Genomic DNA, 10346 nt, shown 5'->3' with positions numbered 1-10346 from the left:
TAAAATGCCAAAGAGAGGGGCAGGAAGAGTAAAGGGGCTTAGGTGCCTGGTTGATGTACCACAGATAGATACCTCCCTCTGCTCAGGATCCTCAGTCCCTCTCCTCGTCAGCCAGGTCAGCCACTTAGGTAGCTCATGCCCTAGCAGCCAAAACCATGTATCTCTCTCTCTATTTCTTATTCACACTCAATACCTCTCTCATGCTCTGCCTACATTTACCTGGCTTTCTTTTGTGTAGGTGCTGTCCTCCCCCTCAACAGTGGCCTGCATTTGGCCCTCTGCAATGGTGTCTGACTGATATCAGGTTTCAGGCATGCTCAGAGAATGCCCCTACAGGATTGGGCCCCACTGGTGAAGTACAGATTCTGCCACTTCATTTGAGAATCCCACTTCAGGGCCTCTGGAGCTTCAACTTGACTGAGGGCTCCAAGCTGTGCATTAGCTTTGGGGCAACATCAGGGCTCAGGTGGCTTTCTGAATGCCAACTGGCAGAGACTTAGGCACTCTGTGATTAGATGGCAGCTGAGTGACAGTTTTGAAAATGTCAGTAGTGCCTAAAATGGCAGACTTACCTAAAGAGGCAGACGGCCCTCTAAATGTCTGGGTATTTGAGTATCTGGGCCAAAGTGCCTTTGGATAATCATTAAATATTCAACTTTCTCTTGTTTTAAAATATTCAGCCATCCAATCAAGAGACAGAAGCAACATCATGTGATTCAGGTGACCAGACATACACCATGAAGGGCAAAGGGCCAATTATCAAAGCAAACTGTTAGGAAAAAAATAGCATAACCCCCTCATTTCCTTCCTGGGTTACTTGGAGCAGGCAACATTCACCTGTGTGCCCAGATGCCTGATGTTGACAGTAAAGGAGATCCTAAGTATCCCAGTGGTGATGTTGGATAGGTGGGAATCCTCTATCCACTGATCTGCTGCAGTCCTTTTACTTGTAAAGGAAATAAATCTTGGCAGCACCTCCACCTTGCTTGGCCTGTACATGCTCACTGGCGTGCCTTGGGAGCTTCCAGAAATAAACCTGAGCTAATCTATGCAATGGCTCTAACCCAAAAGTACCAATATACAAGCAATACACTCTTAGACTACAGTTAACACACCTTTACTTAACAGTTTAGGAAAACATGATATAGGACTGAGATTAATTAAAATGTCACAACCACTTTGAATCAGTGGGCTCTTCAATAAATCAATTAACAAATGCAGTTTACAGTAGTAAATGAAAATTGACTTCCATATACACTGGCACCATTTACCTCACCTCTGAGTATGCACTCCTCATATTTCAGAGATCTAGAAGCTTGCTTGGGCACACTTGAAGACCCTGAAGCCAGGACATCACTCTGTTGGTCCAGTAAAATAGTCCAGCCTGAGCCAAGGCAACAAGGAGCAGAGCAATTCTAACTTGGGATCATTTCAAGTTTCTTGACCTCTCTGAAGACAAGAGATGTTATAACCAGAGGTCAGTAACCCTGGATTCTGATTAGCCAATAAGACCACTTCATTTCTTCTAAGACTGAGGGAAACCTCTTAAAGTCTCTTTGCTATCCCTGTTCCCCTGAAAGCATTTTCCCAAACAACAAATGTGGTGGTTACTCTCGCTGTCTTCATTGCATACTAACCTCAGTCAGTTCCGGTCACCACAACTGTCTCACCCCTGGTTCCAATGAATCCCTCTACAATAGCCTTCTTGATTCCCTGCTTGGTCAAGTCCCAGCAGTTTCTCAGTAGCACCTCCTGGCTTAGAGAGAGCTCCACAAAGCAATCTCCAGTCCCTTGACCAGGATCTCAGCTCCTCACAAAAATGAAGCCCATTGCATGCTGCCTCTGAATCCAAAACAAGGCTCTCCTCATCCCTGGAAGCAGATGGCTCTCTCTTCTGCAAGGCATCATGGGAGTTGTAGTCTCCAAGGTTGGATTGCAGCACTCAGGATTCTCCCATCTGGAACATTCCTAAATAAATTCAGAGGCCCCTCTAACAGAGGAGGCCTATAATATCTAAACTTTATTTGCATAATCTATTTGATGAACAATGTTATCAATAAAAATATGGTTGTAGAAATCATGGCTGGTTCATGAATGATTCAGAAACACAAAAAAAGGGTTACATTTTTAAGATGTTTTGTTGATAACAAATAATCCAACCAGCTGTACTAGGAAATGATACATGTCTAAGATAAAAAATCACGTATTTTGCCTGCTCTGGAAATGTTCAATGCAGGAACTGAAATTCCCGGGGAAAGAGCCCTTGTCACCATTGAAAGTTAAATAGATTTATATTTTTAAAAACAAAATCAGCTTAGAATATGGATTGCTTTCAAATGTAAATCAGTTTAAGTATTGAATTCATTATAGAAAACAAATGAGCAAGAACAAGAGAAAACCCTGCTTGAAATATTGAACTAATTTTTAAGTTGAATGAAATTACATATTGAACTGTTTTCAAACTGAGGGCTGTCTAAATGTCACTAAGTGAAAATGTATCATCGCAAAAGAATAAGTTTAGGAAAAACAATATAGAAAACAAGAATGAATGGCATAAATAACACTATAAAAACTGGACAATTTTGTGTTGATACTGTCAGTTGATATTATGGGACCGGGCAAACACAAGCAAAACAAATATTGCAATGTGGTGTTTGATATCCTTGAAAAACCTCCCCATCAGTATCAGTATTGAAATGTAAACTCCGGACTGGGTATGAGACAACTACAGTGTACATTTTCTTGCAGTAGATTTGACTTGTTTCAGGATTCCTTTAAACAATACATTGTCTTGATTTGTTAGAATCATCATTTCACTTCATTTACCATATCCAGATATAGGAAATACATTGAATGCAGGTTCTTAAATACAACATTCATTTTGTTTAGATTCAACTAAGTTATTGGGTACTAAGTGAGCGATTGCTGACAGAAAATTTCAACAATTTTTGGGCCTGATTCTAAATTTACCTAGAAAAGGGTATATCTAGCAGTAACTATTGAAGCCAGTAGTGTTACACTGAGAGTTACTTAGCAGTGTAAGTGAAATCAGGATTAGGGCCATTGAGTTTTAGCAGTAATTTAATACAAACTGTGATAGACCCAGACCAGTTGGGAACAGCAGAGTAGCAGAAAGGAGATATACTGGTCACTGGATGAGTAGTTTTCTGTTCCCTGAGTGACCAGAGCAGGGGCTGCTCCAGGCTAATAGACCACCTGACTCCAATTAACCTGCTAAGAGTCAGGTGAGGCAGTTAAGCACCTGACACTAATTAAGGGCCCTCTGATGCTATAAAAGGACTCACTCCAGTCAAGCAGGGGGAGCTAGGGGAGAGGAAGTGTGTGTGAGGAAGTGGGAGCAAGAGGTGTGCAAGAAGCTGAGCGTGAGTAGCTATACTGCTGGAGGACTGAGAAGTACAAGAGTTATCAGACATCAGGAGGAAGGTCCAGTGGTGAGGACAAAGAAGGTGTTGGGAGGAGGCCTTGGGGAAGTAGCCCAGAGAGTTGTAGGTGTTGTGCAACTGTACCAGGAGGCACTCTAAACAGCTGCAGTCCACAGGGCCCTGGGGTGGAACCTAGAGTAGAGGGCGGGCCTGGGTTCCCCCCATACCTCCCAACTCCTGATCAAACACAGGAGGAATTGACCTGGACTATAGCTTCTACCAGAGGGGAAGGTCTCTGGACTGTTTCCTGACCCACAGGGTGAATCTGTGAAGCGAGTAAATCCGCCAATAAGCGCAGGACCCACCAAGGTAGAGGAGGAACTTTATCACAAAACATAGATTTTACATAGAGCTTGTTCCTGCAAGGTGCTGAGCATCTGTCCCAGCAATGCACTTAAGAACATGTCTAACTTAAATCATGTTAGTAGTCTCATTGACTACTCATATGCCTGGCATTATGCACATGCTTTACTGCTTGTCTGGATGAGCACCTTGCAGGATCAAGCCCACAGTCCCTAAATCTCAGTAATGGCTTGTCTGGATGAACAGGTAGCACAAGGCAAGCTGGGCTGTGAATCTACAGTGCACTAGCCTGCTGCACACTAACTGTCCATATGGACCCTGCTACCATGCAGTAAAAGTTCCCTAGTGAGTACTAACGTGCTGCCATTCAAAGTGAAGTAAGTTGATGAGCACAAAGGAATTTTTAGTGCGTGGTATCAAGGTCCACAGGAACAGTTAATTCACAATAAGCTAGCGCAGGATAGATTTCCACCACCACCCTCACACTCAGGTTGCCATACACTAACTAACTCTTCATCTGGACAAGCCCCAAATAGGTTGTAATAGTCAATTATGTGGATATGAGACCAAATGAAAACCTCAGGTTTTGGAAAATCTCTGATCAGGATTTGGAACCAAATATCCATTCCCCTTCTATCATTAAACCCCTACCAAAACAAAACCCTGCCACAAAGCAGAATTTTTACCGTGAAAAGAGAGAAGTGCCAGAGACACTGTGAAGTCCTCTGTGACCAGAGACTTTACTGTTATTGATTTGAGGTGGAAGGTGCTCAGATACTGCAGAGATGGGTGGCAGTATAAAACCCTAGATAAGATAGCTGTTGATGAGGCTGACTGTTGATGAGATATGCCATTAACATATAGAGGTAAATTGTCAGAAGGCCAACCTCCATTTTACAAGTGACATTTGCACTCAATCTAATTGTAAGGCACAAATCTACAAGGTTTGCTTTCCTCAATCTGATAAGTAAAGGGAGCTGCGATTACCCTGATTTGTGTCTGTAACTCATTTTGAAGGCACAAATATATGGGTATGTCTTCACGAGCAATGTTAAAGCACTGCTGCGGCAGCGCTACCACGGCAGTGCTGCCACAGCAGCGCTTTAATGTGGCTGTGTAGTCGTGGCACTAGTACTGGAAGAGAGCTCTCCCAACACTGTAAAAATCCCACCCCCATGAGGGGCACGGCTCCCAGCGCTGGGGGCACTGTCTACACTGCCACTTTACAGCACTGAAACTTGCAGTGCTCAGGGGGGTGTTTTTTCACACCCCTGAGCAAGAAAGTTGCAGCTCTGTAAAGTGGCAGTGTAGATGAGGCCTTAATCTCAAAGAGGGAAAGTGGCAAGGACATTGATATGTTGGCAAAAGCAATTGTTAATCGGGGCAAGGATTTTAGCTACTCTCTCCAGCTTCAAATCTTCTCCACAAGACAATGACTACAAGAAGCCAGACAATCTGATGACTAGACTGAGGATCAGGTCAAAGTATTTGGCACTCTGTTCATAACAAAAACAAATAAATAAAAGTTAGCCCCTGTAGATTGCTCTTCAAGATGAAGATTGCTGCTGGTTTTGTCCTAATGTTTGATAGTGGTTTTCAATAATTATGGGTTGCTAGGGTCTGGGATAGGTGCTAATTTTGTCTGGTTTTATCAATCTGTACAAATAATACTGAATGACCTGTATTGGATACCCCCCCCCCCCCCCCATGTGAATCTTGGACCCATAAAAGCAATACAGTTGGGTCCTCATGCTCGTCCACTCATAAAAGTAGAAGTTGCAATTTAGCTCTTAAACTTAAAAAAAATTGTTGAGATAAAACAAAGGTAGTAATTGTTGTTACTAAGTTTGCATCTTTAGTCCCAATGTTCTGGACTGTTTTCATTATTTGTATTACAGTAGGAACCAGAGACCTCAACTGAGATCAGGACGGCAGTGTACTAAATGCAGTACATGTACACAGAAGGTCTAATCCAGTGCTCACTGAACTCAATTAGAGTCTTTCTATTGACTTTAATGGGCATTGTCCCATGGCCAGAAAGAGACAGTCCCTGCTCTGAGGACTTAAATGCTAAATAGACAAAAAGAGAGAATGGTAAAAAGATAAGTGCAACATTATTATTTCCATTTTACAGCTGTAACACTGAGGAACAGAGAGTTAAGATGATTTGCCCAAGGTCACAGAAGAAATCTGAGGCAGAGCCAGAAGTATATTCCAGTGCAATGCCTTAACCACAAAACCACATCACTGCTGCTTTTAACAAAAGGAAAAAAAGTTTTCTTTACTAAGTCACCAAAAGAGCATTCTCATAAGTTCTGTTCTAACTGTTGTCAGTATATAGAAATCAAAATCAAGTAGAGTGAACCCCCATGCCATCTATACTGCAAACAGAACTACAGCATGACCTCATTTTTTCCCTTTCTTCCATTTTTTATTTTTGAATATCCAACATGTTTCTGGTCTATCCATTTAATGTGTATTTAGATAGTGGAGAAATAATTGAATCTCTTTCTAAGGACATGTTTTGAATGTTCATGCTCCTCTATCTCTACTTCACTACTTATTCTGAAGTATTCCAGGTGAGAATACAAGATGGGATGGTCCCAGAGCTCAGGCTGTGGCCGAGCCCAAATGTCTATGCTGCAATAAAACAGCCCCACAGCCTGAGCCCTGGGAGCCCAAGTCAACTGCCATGGGCCGACTGCGGGTGTCCAATTGCCATTTAGACATACCTTATATGTACAAGGTGCCTTCACCATACCACTGAGCACATGTGTATCCATTTAGGGTTTTTTTAAATGTGGGGGGAGAGGGAGAGAGGAAAATCAATTACATTTTTTCCACTTTTGCCTGGTGTTTTACAACCAGTTTTCTGGCTGTTTCTGTGAACCAGCATCTCTCATAACCAGCTGCTTGATGGATACTGGGAACAGTGATCTTTCCAGCCCATTGGTGTGTAACTCCCTCCTCCTCATTTTACTAGAGCATCATGAGTAACACACTGCAGCAGCCCTCCCGGTAACTCAGTGCTACTCTGAGACTGCTCTTTTTTCATGGTTCCAGTTGCCTGAAATGTACCAGGGTTACAAAAGGTTATTTCAATTGCATGACAACAGTCAGTATCCATTGCCTCCAATGGCTACGTTTACACGGGAAAGGGCAAAACAGGTGTGAGAGCGACCACAGTCCTGAAATCAAAGTAGAAGGGAGGGCTGGGAAGATAAGATATCCTCAACTTCCACCCTGCTATGCCCCAAGTTCATGAGGAGCTCCTTAAATCATGACAACTCTGTAATGAGGTATGTAAGTTATGAGATGGATTGTTTGTCTGCCCTGTGTGAAAATCCATGCAGCAATGACTAGAACTACTACCAAAATCCTCTCCTCACAAGCAATGAGCAAAACCAGGGACAGAGTTTCCAGGACCCTCTTTTTACTGATCCCACAGTCTCCATCAGGAATCTGGAGGGGATATTCCCAGGACATTGCATCCCATATGCCTATTTATTTGAACATGGTTTTCACATTCATGAAATCTACATAAACTCAGTGAAGTCACCCATATTCACATTCTATCTCCAAGCAATCCGAAACAGAAATGGATGGAGCTGCCAAGCCACGAGCTGCTCCCTCCAACTGGGCGTGTTAGGAAATGAAAGAGGTACTTGCATTTCCTCTCTGTCAGGCTGGGCAACATGTTTAGTAAATAACATCTGTATAAAGAGAGATTAGGCTCGCAGTTGAAGCCTGTAACCAACGCATTTAATATACTTGTATAATTAATACAGATAAACATATTCACCCATTAGTTTGGAATAGTGTCTCACTTCTTCGTCTGTTAAGATCCCGCCTTCAAATCCTTCCTTAAAACACAGATATTTAATGAAGACTTCCAATGTTAATCTCCCTCATCGTCTCCCTTCTTTTTCCCCCATAGAATCATAGAAGATTAGGGTTGGAAGAGACCTTAGGAGGTCATCTAATCCAACCCCTGGCTCAAAGCAGGACCAACCCCATTTAAATCATCCCAGCCAGGGCTTTGCCAAGCTGGGCCTTAAAAACCTCTAAGGATGGAGATTTCACCACCTCCCTAGGTAACCCATTCCAGTCCTTCACCACCCTCCTAGGGAAATAGTTTTTCCTAATATCCAACCTAGACCTCCCGCACTGCAACTTGAGACCATTGCTCCTTGTTCTGTCATCTGCCATCACTGAGAACAGCCTAGCTCCATCCTCTTTGGAACCCCCCTTCAGGTAGTTGAAGGCCGCTATCAAATCGCCCCTCACTATTCTCTTTTGCAGACTAAATAAGCCTAGTTCCCTCAGCCTCTCCTCATAAGTCATGTGCCCCAGCCTCCTAACCATTTTCATTGCTCTCCACTGGACTCTCTCTAATTTGTCCACATCCTTTCTGCAGTGGGGGGACCAAAACTGGATGCAATACTCCAGATGTGGCATCACCAGTGCCGAATAGAGGGAAATAATCACTTCCCTCGATTTGCTTTCAATAATTCTATTAATGCAGCCCAATATGCCATTAGCCTTTTTGGCAACAAAGGTACACTGTTGACTCATATCCATATATCATATTTGTCTATGTGAGTTAGAATATAAACTCTAGAGTCTGATCTCAGTTGCTCCAATATAAATCTGGAATAATTCCTTTAAAGTCTATAGAGATCATCCAGATATACACCAGTGTATATACAAGTACTTGTAAAATGCTATGTACATGTAAGACCCCATGAACAACAAATAACATTATTCATATTGAACTAGAGTCTGATGTAGGAAAAATCAGTGTTACCACCTCTTATAATTTTATCTTGAGTCTTGTGATATCTGGTAATTTTCTTAAAGCTCCAGCTCCTGGAGTCATGTGATTACATAAGAATCTCAACTTTTTTTAAAAGTAAGTTTCCAGCCTGAATGGCTCTGGACAAAAGCTTGAAAAATATACAACCTAAAGGCTCAAAACCCAGCAGGCAAACAAAAGGGACCTAAATTTTATGATATTTTAAATCTCATTTTTTTTCTTAGCACAATTCATGATTTTTAACACTTCAGGTTGCTGAAACATCAGAATGTGCAGCCCAAAAAAGGGGCACTGATGGTAAATATGGCTTTTAAACACCTTTGTACCACATGGATTCTGCCTGTGTTCAGAACCAGCACAGCACTTGTTCTAGGTTAGGGCAGTCAGAGCAACTGCTCTAACTTACAGCAGACTCCTTATGATGGCCAATGGGCTGCTTTATGGCCCCAAATGGTCCTAGCTCAGAGTGCTATGGTCCCTCCCACTCCCATCCTTAGCCACACCTGTACTCCAGGGCCAGTGTGGGAGGGCAGGGAAGCCTATAGCCATGTTCACTGGTTCAGTACAACAATGCCTATAATAAGGAAAATTTGCTCCTGAGATACTGCAGCCTTTTTATGACAAGAGTGGCATGCAGAACCTGGAGAGGGGCCAGACTGTGACCCATTTTTTTCATCTCATACAATTCAGGTGAAAAAGATGATAGGTTTAAAACATGAATTGCAAATTGACATGGTCCATATAATGGTGGCAGCAGCCATTGGTCACCACCACAAGCTTGCTTATATTGGTGGAGCAGAACCTGTTTTAGCAGTGGTGGGAAAAGTTTAGACAGGTCACCAGAGTGTTAACAAGTCTCTGATCCAAACCTTCAAAGCAAGCTGTGAGAAAGGAGTGTGTGCTTCTGCCTAACTCCTCTCTCTGCAGACTCCTGCTACTCACTTATTGTTAGCCTTGCTTTAATATCATGTCTGATGAAATGGGTATTCACCCACGAAAGCTCGTGCTCCAATACTTCTGTTAGTCTATAAGGTGCCACAGGACTCTTTGTCACTTGCTGATTTGTAAGTAAACAACCCTGAACCCAGCAGCTCAGCTCAGTTCTGGTCACAAAGGCACTCAGGAAACTAGACAATCTCAGTCAGCAAAGCAGCCATTCAGCTTTTTTTTTTTTTTTTTAAGCTTTCACTGAAGTAAAAAATCCTTAGTGAAATACTGTCAGGACTCCTGTTGCATAGTCACTCTCAGTGGAGGGAGAAGGAAGGCTATGAAGGAGCTGCAGCTTAGGACCTCAATATGAATTACAAGTACACACAAAGATCAAACCCTTTTGGCCTCTCTTAAATCTGCTATCTTCTCTGAGAACTTTCAAGATCCTTCATTTTGCACAATCTGATACAGTAGAGAAGAAATAGGTATTTATCTAAAAATAATTTAACTACATGGTTTATGCAAAACAATATCCTTCTGGTTGCATATAGTATGCGAGATCACGTAATTCGTTAGCATAACAGTGCCAGCTTTCTCAATGAGTTAACAATGAACTGCTGATAAATGACTTATCTCTTACCCTCCTGCTAATTGGTGCAACAAGAGATAACCCATTAATCTTTTATTTTAATCCTTCAGTGGTTTTCAGGAATCCTCTTTACTGAAAGATTATTCAGTGTTGTAAATTGATTCCATATTGCCATTCTGTGCATGAGCTAACTTACAACGGAAAGACCATTTTGCCTCTTTCATGTGAGACCTCTACTGTGATATTACTTCTATTGTCACCACTA

The sequence above is a fragment of the Chrysemys picta genome, chromosome 1 (genome assembly GCF_011386835.1).
Source record: "Chrysemys picta bellii isolate R12L10 chromosome 1, ASM1138683v2, whole genome shotgun sequence".
NCBI classification, from domain to species: domain Eukaryota; kingdom Metazoa; phylum Chordata; order Testudines; family Emydidae; genus Chrysemys; species Chrysemys picta.
This window is presented reverse-complemented; position numbering follows the sequence as displayed.